General features: G+C 45.5%; 1 non-coding gene across 1 annotated transcript; it reads right to left on the reverse strand.

Annotated features, from left to right (window-relative positions):
• Positions 1-12,413: 12,413 nt before the first annotated feature.
• LOC117577184 (5.8S ribosomal RNA) lies at positions 12,414-12,592 on the reverse strand. The gene has a single exon (XR_004573069.1). It is a non-coding gene; the product is annotated as a 5.8S ribosomal RNA (ribosomal RNA).
• Between the last annotated feature and the right edge of the window lie 1,497 nt (positions 12,593-14,089).

The raw sequence follows: 14,089 nt of genomic DNA on the forward strand, positions 1-14,089 counted from the left end.
CGCCCAGTCAAACTCCCTACCTGGCAATGTCCTTGAATTGGATCATACCTGAGTAATTGGAGTTATACCAATTTTTAATTTAAGAACACATAAATGCACTCTCTCATTAATGAATTTGTTTGCGATTATATAACAAACTCGTGATACTTTGATCAAGAAGCTTGCATCAAAACCAATACCATAAGATATAATAAATATATCCGTATAATGGCTAGGAAATGATACACGTTCCATTTAATCAAGTAAGTAAGGAAACAATAAGAGTAGTGGTATTTCATTGTCGATACTAAACCGAAATTTAATATCTCCCACTTATTCTACACCTCTTATGTCTCCTACACTGCCAGATTAGAGTCAAGCTCAAAAGGGTCTTCTTTCCCCGCTAATTTATTCCAAGCCCGTTCCCTTGGCTGTGGTTTCGCTAGATAGTAGATAGGGACAGGATTTGGTAGATTACGTGAGCACCTGCCATGTTGGCTCTATCTCTATTCGTGCGCAGCACAGACGATTCAATTTAAGCGTCGAATCAGCGCCCCCATGGAGCAATTCACGGGTACACATGAAGAGCCAAACTGTTTGGGTTGGCTCAACCTCCTGTGTGAGGAGCGAGAGCCCCATCTAAAAACCTCTTTCCGATCTATGGTATCACGGCAACCGGTTGTATTACGCAACTCCACGTCGAGCACTGACCACTCTATCCGCATATTGGATGGTAAACCACAGCCACCACGATACTCCCGAAAGGCCGCATACCCAAATACCAGGACGGACATATGTCCGCGGGCACCCTGGTTCCGTGGTACCAAAATAAAACTCCCGGTCAGTTTTCGTACCACAAAGGATACTACCAATTTCCAAACTCCAGGTGGAAACATAAACATACAACATACATACGCTCCGATTCATTGCAAACCCCACATTCATACATCTCCGAATTCACGCTGCCCTACCTAGCATTCCCCATTCCCCCTCATGCTATACATTATTCACACAAATCATATCATTCCTGCTCCAGGAACGCTCATCCGCCGTCTCGCAAATACAATGCGGCAAACTCATTCAAATTACCTACACCAAGTACTAGTGGAGAGTGATTGACTTACGTCAAGACCCACACCAAGTCTGCCTAATCCTAGCTCATCCATCACAACGTAATATCGCTATAGCAGTGGCATTCCCACAACACATGCATGCAGTCTCGCTGCAAAGCCGCAGCGGCATTCCGGACTATCGCACCAGGCTTCTCGGATGCAAGAATGCTATTGAGAGAAACCATGGGCCAGTCAACAAGAATCCGAGACTCAGTTAAATCGAAGTCTGGACGGTCTGCAGTGAACTTGACATCAACGAATACAATTCGCGAGTCACCCGTCCATTCACATTGCATCCCATCTGAAACCTGCCAGTCGACAAAACACACTCTTCAATAACTTCTTACAGTATCCACTGCTAAGCTATTTACGGTCCCTATCAAAATAAACCACTCATCCCCGCAGCAATGGCAGCCGCCTTCTAATCTTGAACATCAAGGCTCTAAACGCTGACTCAAGTCAGAGAGGCTGCACCCAATGCAATACCTGCAAAGCTTCCGTAGAAACAGTGCCGGCACAAACAGGCAGACAACCTAAAAGGAATCACACGCTGGCAAGCCAGCACTCTTCTTTCTGCCCACAACAGTCTTTGCGCCTCATACCACACAGACGGGACCCATATGCTGCACATGCATAACAAATAGGCCGCTGTATATGGGAACGCACAGCGTCGTCTGCTAAGGCCCAATCACTTCCGCAAATGCGACGCACCTGTCCAACCACACTTAACAACCGCGCCCTGAGACCGGGTGAGATGCGGCATAAAGCACATCCGTCACCGAAAGTAATGCCAAGGGTATCGAACCTCAGTCACATACTTTAAGCTAACGTCGTTTAGTCTGACAACTGGAGGCCGACGGCAGACAATTTACCCTTGAGTAACATTGCCACCGTCTATCCGCTGCCAAACCGACGCCGACACTGTCGCCAATCGCAAAACCAATGCGCAAGCACTCCCTAGCACCTGCCTCAATCTCGAGCGCGATTGCCCCTCAATCAAAATGAGCAGATCATCCGGCATACGCACAACACTTGCAGCGCAATTCGAGTTGCCGCAATAGGGAGTCCATCATTAAAGGTTCCATATAAATGGACCACAGATGGATCTTGCGGACAACCACGAACCACATCCACAGTGGACACTCTCAACATTTTCCTATTGCTGTCGCACGCCTGCCAGAAAAGTAGCTCTTCCATAGAGCCATCTCTCTGGCAGCCACAGTCGGCTCAATTTTCTTAACACAATTGCCCACAAAGGTGTCAAACGCACCCCTAAAATCTACAGCAAAAAATGACCAAGACGTACCTGAGTCTGCTGGACCCCACCGAGTCCTTGACATAATGCCATGCATCCTCCGTACATCTACCTCTAGTGAAGCCATATTGTCTATCAGACATCTGGTCTTCAACTAACTCAAGCAGCCTTTTCTATCATGACTCTCTAGCATTTTCCAAGCACAGGAAGGCAGACTGATGCCCCGACCCGATAAGATCGAGGATTACTCCTGATCTTATCGGGCGAACTTCAGAGCACTACCATCTTTGCACATTTCCATTCACTGGGAAAGTATCCCTCATTCACACACCTTTCATAGCACAATGCATACATATACTCTGGAATCCGAAATTCCAACAACATCTTTACACATTTCCCCAGTGAAACCATCCATGCCGGGGCGACTTTCTCGACTTTAACCTCTTAAAAGCGCCCCCAATTCAGCTTCTCGGAGCGGTTCAACAGGTTGCTCCACATGTAGTGGAGCCTCCTGTCTCTCCTCTCGCGGGAAGAACACATTCAGCAAAGCATTCATACAATCCTTCCATGCCGTTAGCTGAAGGCCTGCCGACATGTAAGTTGCCTAACTAAGCTCCCTGCCTTTTCCCTCTCGCTATTTGATAAACACGACCCCAGGGATCAATGCTTATGCGATCTACAAAATCACGCCATTTCGCTTCTTTCACACGTACAAGCATTTCTTGTACTCATTCATACACCTACTATACTCTCGCCTTAGCTGAGCAGCGCTATCGGCATTGGATATTCTCGCTCTTTGGAAACGTTTCCGCAGAGTTCGAAGTATCCTCCGTATCGCTTAGCACTCAACTCACTCGCTCCCACCACTTAACACGCTTAAGATTCACCTTGCGGTGTCTCCGAAGCATGCTATCATTCCACACCCGTCATCCACCTATTCACACACATGACCTGCTCGTCAACACTCATTGCACTGAAGGTGCTAAGCGGAACTTGCGTTGCCGCCTCACATATAAACAGCCCATATTGCGGCCCAATTCACACCACAAGTGCTCCACGAATTACCCCCAACACTTTCATTCGTGTGGGAGTATATGCAAACACAATCTCAATTGATTGTGATCACTTATACCCTACCCCACCTAAAACACTCCACTCAAAATGAAACACACGCATTGCTGCTTCCATTCACAAGGGTGACGTCAATGTCACTTTTCCCGTTCGGACCATCAAAGGTATACCACACGCTGGGTTGATTAACGACCCGAACATCTTGGGACACGGCCCACTCGGCTAGCGTTTCACCCCGCCTGTGGTTCTGATACCCAGAACGAGTGTCTGGGCATCTTACTGAACCACACACGGGGGACGACGCATTTCGCATCAATACCAAGGATGATCGGATCGCTACTCGCCAGTAGTAGCACCTCATCCATGTACGCTATATACGGCTCGAGGGGTTCCCCGACGCGCAATACACACTCACAACTAACACCCTGCCAAAATTGCCATTAAGGCACACACACACCCCCCCAGTCGGTAGAACACATCAGAGTGCATTCAATACCAACATCATTCACCACCACCGCAGCCTTGGCCCTGCTGTCAGTGAAAACACGCGCATGCGTGCGCGGGTAAGCCACGTACGCAACCATCGGTTGCATACGGCTCCCTGCAGCAGGGCCACTACACTGCCTCTCTCACACATCATTTTCGCCCACATCGCACATAACTGCATATGACCGCTGGCAGTTCACTGAAGGACTTTGCTAGCCCATATTAATGTCTAGCGTTGGCCCTCGCGACAAATCGCACTATATATCGGGCAGCCAGAGACATCATAAGATGCTCCGAAGGCTGCGCATTTAAAAGCACAATGTCCGGCAACTAAGTGCATTGGTACACTTAGCTACCGATCGGCCCACTTGACCACAGCGCCGACAGACATCGTGCTTGGCCCCTGCAGTCCGCTACCTTGTGGTTCGAAGCCCAGGAAAGGAAGAAGAGCTCCAGAAACCGGGTCAAAAGTTCCTCAAGCGGAATGAAAACCACTGATGTAGCAGCGGCCAACATCGAGCAGAGTTTGCATGGCCATGCCATCGCCCTCCAACACAACATTGACCGACGCTGACCACCAGTCACAGGCCATGGCTCTGTTACCATACGGACGCCTTTCTTGAAGGCCTCAAGAGACATGCTGTCCTTGAGGTTTCATCTCGAAAAGATCACTCATGGAATTCGTACCAGAGTAATCTGCGACTGACCCCGTCACCAGCAATTTTTAGGCCCCAGTTTGACATTCACACTCACTTCCAGCCCCACCTCTTTAAATTTTCGCGTTTCCTGCGATCACTCTCCGCTCTGCAACGGATGGAGTGCGAATTAATCGCACCACCATCCGAAGAGGACGAACCTCGTGCACCCGTACACCCAGGTTACACCTACCTCTTCACCACCTGATCAACCACTTCCTTTTGAGGTCTTCGCAGTCTTGCTGGGACCACGAGGGGACCATGTCTCAACTGGCTTAGGTCTCGGCGTCTCGGGGGTATAGACGGCGCTGCGACTCTGGAACCGCCTTTGGCAACGCGTGCACGCAGCGGAGCACCCGCTAACCGGCGCTGGCACTCGGAAAGGCCCTTTGGAGGGGCCGCTACTCGCATGAGCGCGAGCCTCCCCAACCGTCCTCGGAGACGCTCATTTTCCGCCATCTGCGAAAACTAGCAGCGTCTCCATTCCCGCTAGGTAGTCAACTTACACTAACCAGCGCCTTTGCCTTGCATTCCACAATCAGCAGACAACGAGCGTGAGCACGTCCCTTACTGATCGCCTTCATTTTCTCTTACTGGGCTTCCCTTGCGCATCATTGGCCCTGGCTTGCTCAATGGAAGCAACCAACGCCTCTGCTGCCTTTTTCAGCCGCCCTAAACTCTCTAGCATACTCCCCAAAGTGAGCACATCGGGGTCGAATCTGCCGAAACCAGATTCTCCTCAGCCACGCGTAAACACGCTAGTAGTAGCGCTGACACCACCACTAGCGGCTCCCATACACTCAGCACCTAACCCAGCATCAGCAAAAGGAAGCTAAAGAAGCTGCCTTCTTCAGCTTCCTTGCTGACGCCGAAACCGCCTTCCCGCTTTAACCTTCCCGTCAGCCACCGAAGGGAGGTCGTCCGTCGACGCACCACTCCCCCCAGCACCAACGGCCGGCTTGCACGCTGGCATCTAAAAACTTTTGCAAGTCTTAAAATACTCAACTGTACTCACCAGAAAGTAGGTCACTCGAAACTAAGCTTACTTTAATAGCGCTTAAAATAAGCACACGCACGCACACACTCTCAACGACGCGCGACGATTTTCCACGCTGCTCACACGCACACACAGCGAATGAGGAGCACAAAGCGCACACGCGAAAACTTTTACCCGCTAACTAAGAGATAACAAATAACTGTTATCGCAAAAACACTACGAAATGCAGGAACCCGCTAACACGTCTGTTCAGCTCGACAGTTGAAACCAGACTGAGTAGATAGGGACAGTAGGAATCTCGTTAATCCATTCATGCGCGTCACTAATTAGATGACGAGGCATTTGGCTATTTTGTAGGAAATGAATTTGCCCACACAACAATGCCATATATGAATGGCACGTCATATGACTGTTTCCCTTTACTTTGTATCACAATAGATGTTGGCCAGTGTAGTTGACTTTCAATGAGGAAAGTAAACCTCGGTGCTAACCCACTCCTTGGCGATATCCAGTATGGAACATGAACGTCTTAAAGCCGCAGACTCCGCCATCTACCACCCTGGTACTGATAATATTGCTATCACCAGCGTTAAGGACTCCCAGTGCTCTCAGTCGTTTTACCGACCGATAGCTCCAGATGCCCCTCCAGTTTAGCGTAGCAGAAACGATTTTAATGTCCTCATGTGCCCGATAATCCCGAACCAGAGCCGTTCGTACGTCCTGTCTGTCGTAGATCTCAACCTTACTCTGATGAGCCTTGGTCAAGATCAAGTCCGTCAGTCACAACCTGAGCGTCGATCACTATAGTGTGATCTGGTCGGAAACCCACCAGGTCCGGCTTATATATCCTGTTCTCTCCCTGCAGACTTGGTTCAGCAATGACAGAGTAGCCTCTCGTCTCAAGTCCCCGCTTGAGATAATTAGCTACACTGTTGTGTCTAGCCACCCGCCTCCCATGCGTACGATGACACTTCTGCAGAATGTGGTTTAGTGATTCGGGAGCATCACATCCTGCACGACACTGCCTCTCCAATTCGTGCCTTCCCCTCGTGGTACGAGACCGCGTGGGTAGGGCATTTATCCGCAGTTTGATCCCATTCAAATAAGCTTTTCCAGTTAACAAACGCGTGGGTGCGACAACCCACCCGTGTTGCGGAGCATAACGCCCTGCTTCACGGAGACCGCTACCATCAACAGAGGAGTGCAACCTATCCGCCCAGTACGAATCGATCAAAAGGCGTGTATCCAGAGCCGCGTCTCCCGATGCTTGCACCTATCTCGGGCCCTCCGAATTTCCGCACTAAGGAACGAACTGGCCGTCTCGGATTGCTCGAGGTGGGGCCATTTTATGTTCGTTAGCCTCTGTATGCGCAGCATTGGAGCTGTCCTTCGAACTGAGGGAACACCGAGACCCCCACTTGTGTGGGGGGCATGGAAGAATGCTACTGACACATCCATAGGAAGATCTAACCATTTTCCTTACGACCGACCGTACCAGTCTGTCACACTTTCTCAAAACGCCTATTGCCACACTACCAAGGGTTAGCTTGTGATATAGCTGTGGAATGAGGACAGTTCTGAGGGCGAATAACTTCTGCTGTGGCTTCAGGGGGGACCGCGATATGATATCCAATCTGGGACCAATGTCCTCAGTCGGATTGTAGCGGGCCCTCCCGTCCGCAGTGAACTGAATGCCGAGATACCTCCACTCCTCCGAACGCTTCAAGCTTGGACACGTGCGCGAACCTACACAGAAGCTCCGTGATTCGATCACAGTACACTTCTGCTTCGGTTGCCCCCTTGACACTAACAGTAAAAACACTTATTAGCGTTTAGGGTCAGCCCAACGGACGCCAAAAAGGAGACCGTGGTATCCAATAATGCCTGAAGGCCCTTCGGTGTAGAAGCAAACAACACCAGATCGTCTGCGAACGCTGCAGCGTTTGTTTTGGCATTTCCGACACTGACACCAATCTCGTCCGGTAGAGACCTGAGCAAACCGGTCGATGACCAAGTTGAACATATGTGGAGACAAAGGGTCACCCTGCTTCACACCTCTAGCAGGGACGAATTCCTCTGATCTCCAGCCTTTACCATTGAGACTAGTGCCACCTCCCAAGTACAAGCTACGTACGTAGTCAACAAAACCCGTTGGTGCACCATACGCGGATAGGGGTGTCAATTACCGCTGCGTGAGACACAGAGTCAAACGCTTTGCTGACATCAAGTGTCGCGATATAACACGACGCATGACGTCTATGGTGGTCCCTCAGGATTAAGTCAACTATTGTCGCGTTATCGGCGCAACCGTCAGTAGGAAGAAACCCCCGCTGACGCGGATCCCAATCGACTGATGAGGCCAATCGAGATGCCAAGATGGCATTGAGTTGTCTAACTATGACAGAAGGCACCGATATCGGACGGAAGTCTTCTGGTCGGGATGCTCTTACCGTCTTCGGGATGAAAACGGTTCGAGCCATTCGGAAGAGTGTGGGTAGTTTGCCGCACCAGAGAATAAGGTTCATTATGCGAAGCATAACACCACTGGGAATACTCCTGGCAGTTCTTGGAGATATTCCGTCCGGTCCGGGAGAAGAAGTCAATGGCACTTGATGCAATTGCAGGTCCCTAGACGTAATAGGTGACCATACCCCCTCAAGCAAGTGTCCCATATGGGGCACGGTGCTATTGCAAGAGGAAAGGCTCTGCTGTGTCATGACTTCTCTCCAGTATGGTTCCATAATCTCTTGGTTTGGCATTACCGACTCGTCGGGTCCTGCAAGCAAGGATCCAATGCATCGACCTTTATGTTTGTCCCAGTTACGCTGAACCCTAGCGAACTGCTGCCTTCTATTTTGTCTCCTATTGCGAGGCTCAGGAAAGACTCTCGCCGAAACCGGACCCTTCGTTTCGATTCGGAAAAATTTCCAGGAGATAGTTAGACAAACACTGGAGAGTTGCTTCTTTGCCCGAAGTCTGCGCTCCATCAATGATAGATTGCAGAACCTCGACTCTCCACGATCGATTACATCCCACAGGGCCGAAGCCCCGCAGTATCCGCATGAGGACGTCGTCCGAATGTATCGATGGTGTGATTGGAACCGACTCTGACATTGAAGAAGAAGACTCAAGCCCACTTATACTAGGGCGGCGCGTAATGGTTTGTGGTTCACTAATTTCGGGGATAAGAGCCGCTTGCCCTCTTAGCTGCTCGATTTTTGCCTTATAATTATCCCTCTGTCGACACTTTTTAATAGCATCGACGCTGCGTTCTGGAAAATGCAACGCCAGCTTTTTATTAATGAACCTCTCGCCATTTGCTATGAGCTCAAGTTCCTTCCTCGCCATCATGGCCAATTCTTCCTCACACCACCTGGTTTTTCACGTCAACACGCGTACGAAGCTCATCAAGCCTGTCTTTGTGCTGACGCGACATGTGGACGCCTAAACCGGTCTTTGTTCCAAAAGATCGGCCGCATTCCACACATAGATGTCCAACAACTGGATTAGCATCTACGTTCCTTCCCTGATGGGCTCCTACGGATGCCGTAGGAGAATTCACTGAATAACTTTCAGCTATCCGAGGCATGTTATTTAAGTTTGCACCATCAGTTTTTCAGGACCATCGGAGGTGGTAACCCAATGGCCCCTTTCGCCGCTCATATTCGCTGCTGCCGAAACTACATCGGTCCAGCACCCGGAGGACACCACGAGGAGGCCACAAGTTAAGTGGGGCACATGTTGCCTATGAGTCGACTTGATCTGACTAACGAAGGACGGTAGTCCACTTGCCATTGCTGATAAATGAACCATTATTCCCCTTCTGCAGACCCATTGATCCTCCTTAAGAGAGTCATAGTTATCCCGCCTGACCCGCGCTTAACTTGAATTTCTTCACTTTGACATTCAGAGCACTGGGCAGAAAATCACATTGTGTCAACACCCGCTAGGGCCATCACAATGCTTTTGTTTTAATTAGACAGTCGGATTCCCCAAGTCCGTGCCAGTTCTGAATTGATTGTTAATTGATAATCGTTATAATTTAAAAGAACTAGCTGGTTGCCCAACTAGTATTCTTAAAAAATTTTAGCAAGAAAGTTCCACAATTGGCTACGTAACTAAACTATCCGGGGAACAAGAAACTACCATAAATGATAGAAACTCTATTTACCCAGAACGAGCACATAAACCATGTTATTGTTTCCCCAATCAAGCCCGACTATCTCAATCTTCAGAGCCAATCCTTATCCCGAAGTTACGGATCTAATTTGCCGACTTCCCTTACCTACATTATTCTATCGACTAGAGACTCTTCACCTTGGAGACAGCTGCGGATATTGGTACGGCCTGTTGAGAAGTTTGCGTGTCCCCACCATAAAATTTTCAAGGTCCGAGGAGAAAATATCGACACAACAGTATATGTCATGCTCTTCTAGCCCATCTACCATATCTCTCTGCGAAAGACTTCCATGGTAGTACGGCTATAAAACAGAAAAGAAAACTCTTCCGATATCTCTCGACGGCTTCTTTATGGTCGTTCCTGTTGCCAGGATGAGCACGAGGCCCATATTTAATAACAAACGGATACTCAACAGGTTACGGAATTGGAACCGTATTCCCTTTCGTTCAAAAATTATTCAAGTTTTTTAATTATGACAAAATATTAAATTTTAGTTACTTTTTTTTACTTGAAAATTTTCGGCTTTCGCCTTGAACTTAGGACCGCTTAACTCGTGATCAACCACTGTTCACACGAAACCCTTCTCCACTTCAGTCCTCCAAGGTCTCATTCGATTATTTGCTACTACCACCAAGATCTGTACCAATGACGGCTCCATGCAGGCTTACGCCAAACACTTCTAAGCACACCATTGTACCTTCCACTCACTAAGTTTCAAAATTTATATTACAAGTAATATAAATCATCTACTTTAGCGGTAATGTATAGGTATACAACTTAAGCGCCATCCATTTTAAGGGCTAGTTGCTTCGGCAGGTGAGTTGTTACACACTCCTTAGCGGATTTCCGACTTCCATGATCACCGTCCTGCTGTTTTAAGCAACCAACGCCTTTCATGTTTCTGAATGAGTATTGTTAATTTGGGCACCGTAACATTACGTTTGGTTCATCCCACAGCGCCAGTTCTGCTTACAAAAGTGGCCCACTTGGGCACATTATATCATAACCTTAAACTTCATATCAAGAAAGTTAAGGTTCTTACCCATTTAAAGTTTGAGAATAGGTTAAGATCGTTTCGACCCTAAGGCTCTAATCATTCGCTTTACCAGATAAGATTATTTTATACAACAGTTAAATGCACCAGCTATCCTGAGGGAAACTTCGGAAGGAACCAGCTACTAGATGGTTCGATTGGTCTTTCGCCCCTATACTCAATTCTGACAATCGATTTGCACGTCAGAACTGTTTCGGTCTTCCATCAGGGTTTCCCCTGACTTCAACCTGATCAAGTATAGTTCACCATCTTTCGGGTCACAGCATATATGCTCAAGGTACGTTCCAGTTAGAGGCATTAAATAATATAAATATTATTATACATAACTATATAGAACGCCCCGGGATTGCGTTAATCAACTATAAATAGTTAAAAAACTAATCCCAATAATAGTCAAGTTAATTACGCTATTAGGTTTATATCCCAATAACTTGCACATATGTTAGACTCCTTGGTCCGTGTTTCAAGACGGGTCCCGAAGGTATCCTGAATCTTTCGCATTGTTAATCATACAAGTGCTTATAATAAACATAAAAATCAATGATAATCATGCCATTATATAATTCCGAAAAATTAACGCACTGTACTCATATAATCTATCAGCACTTTATCAAATTTTTGAAATTTATTTTATGTTAAAATGCAAGCACTCTAATTTAAATAAACTCTTATCAAAATTGTTTGATAAATTCCATACATGCTAATAGATTACAATGTCCTTTATATGGAAAAAAATGCACACTATCGTTATAATATTGATTAAATATTTACAATTCTAATGATGAATTTTCCATAACGGATATTCAGGTTCATCGGGCTTAACCTCTAAAGCAGTTTCACGTACTATTTAACTCTCTATTCAGAGTTCTTTTCAACTTTCCCTCACGGTACTTGTTTACTATCGGTCTCATGGTTATATTTAGTTTTAGATGGAGTTTACCACCCACTTAGTGCTGCACTATCAAGCAACACGACTCTTTGGAAACATCAGGGCCTGGCACCCTCTATGGGTAAATGGCCTCATTTAAGAAGGACTTAAATCGTTAATTTCTCATACTAGAATATTGACGTTCCATACACTGCATCTCACATTTGCCATATAGACAAAGTGACTTAGTGCTGAACTGATTTCTTTTCGCTCGCCGCTACTAAGAAAATCCTTGTTAGTTTCTTTTCCTCCCCTAATTAATATGCTTAAATTCAGGGGTAGTCCCCATATGAGTTGAGGTTGTTTAATTACACTTATAGACAATTCTCTGCCTATTTTGAAATATACTATTTTTTTCTTGAAGGTCCATAATATTCACAAAATTATTCTTTATACCATATTCGTTAATAAGAGGCAATTCTAGTTTATAAAATAATATATTTTATGCTAGACATTCCTCAATATTATTTGAAATGAATAAAGAACATATAATTCTTCAAATTTCTCATGCAACAGAGTTTTAGTATTTCATTTATTAATCATATTATGAATATCTTAAGCGAGAACTTTTTAGATTCACACTTATATTATCCAATAATATACAATGTGCTTAAAATTCCGAAAAATTTTTAAACAACTTATTTAGCATAGTCTTACAACCCTCAACCATATGTAGTCCAAGCAGCACTAAAAAATTAATTAAAGTACATAACAGCATGGACTGCGATATGCGTTCAAAATGTCGATGTTCATGTGTCCTGCAGTTCACACGATGACGCACAGTTTGCTGCGTTCTTCATCGACCCATGAGCCGAGTGATCCACCGCTTAGAGTGATACAATTTTTTTTTTATTTCATTACGTCAATAATATTTTTATTGAAAGAAATTAAAAATACACCATTTTACTGGCATATATCAATTCCTTCAATAAAATTTTTTTTTATACCTAAATAAAATGTTGCGAAATGTCTTAGTTTTACATAATCGATAATAATAAGATATATGACAAGTATATTTTAGCTAAATTTATTTATTATGATCAACATATGTAAAGCGTTAACCTGCAAACAGGTACAACATTGTTTTTCTTTAGGTGTTGCGAACCAATGTATGCGCACTGGAATATGCACATACATTTTGCAACGCATGTATATTATGGTACATATACACGCAGTTTTTTTATTTTATCCAAAACACATAAAACACTCTTAATACAGTATATAATAATAATAATACATGACAAACGGTTTTTAGCTAATTTAAATTATTATATTTTGCATAATTGTATCTCATATGATTGAATAAAATATTTATATTTATTAGTTACATAATTTATTAAATATTGCAATTCCCTAAAAGAGAAAAACAAATTTAATTTATTAACGGTTAGATGCATTAAAACAATAATGATCCTTTCCGCAGGTTCACCTACGGAAACCTTGTTACGACTTTTACTTCCTCTAAATAATCAAGTTCGGTCAACTTTTTGCGAAACAACCGCAACACACAAGGCGTCACAGTGATCACGGTCCGGGAGACCTCACTAAATAATTCAATCGTAGTAGCGACGGGCGGTGTGCACAAAGGGCAGGGACGTAATCAATGCGAGTTAATGACTCACACTTACTGGGAATTCCAAGTTCATGTGAACAGTTTCAGTTCAGTAATCCCAAGCATGAAAGTGGTTCAGCGGTTTACCCGGACCTCTCGGTCTAGGAAATACACGTTGATACTTTCATTGTAGCGCGCGTGCAGCCCAGGACATCTAAGGCATCACAGACCTGTTATTGCTCAATCTCATTATTGCTAGACGCAATTTGTCCATTTAAGAAGTAGTGTCCTTATAATGGGACAAACCAACAGGTACGGCTCACTTATATAAACACATTCAAACACAATAAAACATTTTACTGCCACCATGAATGAAGGCTATATAAGCTTCACACCATAATCCTGAAGATATCTATTTAATATATTGAGTCTCGTTCGTTATCGGAATTAACCAGACAAATCACTCCACGAACTAAGAACGGCCATGCACCACCACCCATAGATTCGAGAAAGAGCTATCAATCTGTCTTACACACTTATGTTCGGACCTGGTAAGTTTTCCCGTGTTGAGTCAAATTAAGCCGCAGGCTCCACTCCTGGTGGTGCCCTTCCGTCAATTCCTTTAAGTTTCAGCTTTGCAACCATACTTCCCCGGAGCCCAAAAGCTTTGGTTTCCCGGGAAGCGACTGAGAGAGCCATAAAGTAGCTACACCCAATTGCTAGCTGGCATCGTTTATGGTTAGAATAAGGGCGCGTATCTGATCGCCTTCGAACCTCTAA

The sequence above is a fragment of the Drosophila albomicans genome, unplaced genomic scaffold (assembly GCF_009650485.2).
Source record: "Drosophila albomicans strain 15112-1751.03 unplaced genomic scaffold, ASM965048v2 utg000074l_pilon, whole genome shotgun sequence".
Taxonomy (NCBI): Eukaryota; Metazoa; Arthropoda; class Insecta; order Diptera; family Drosophilidae; genus Drosophila; species Drosophila albomicans.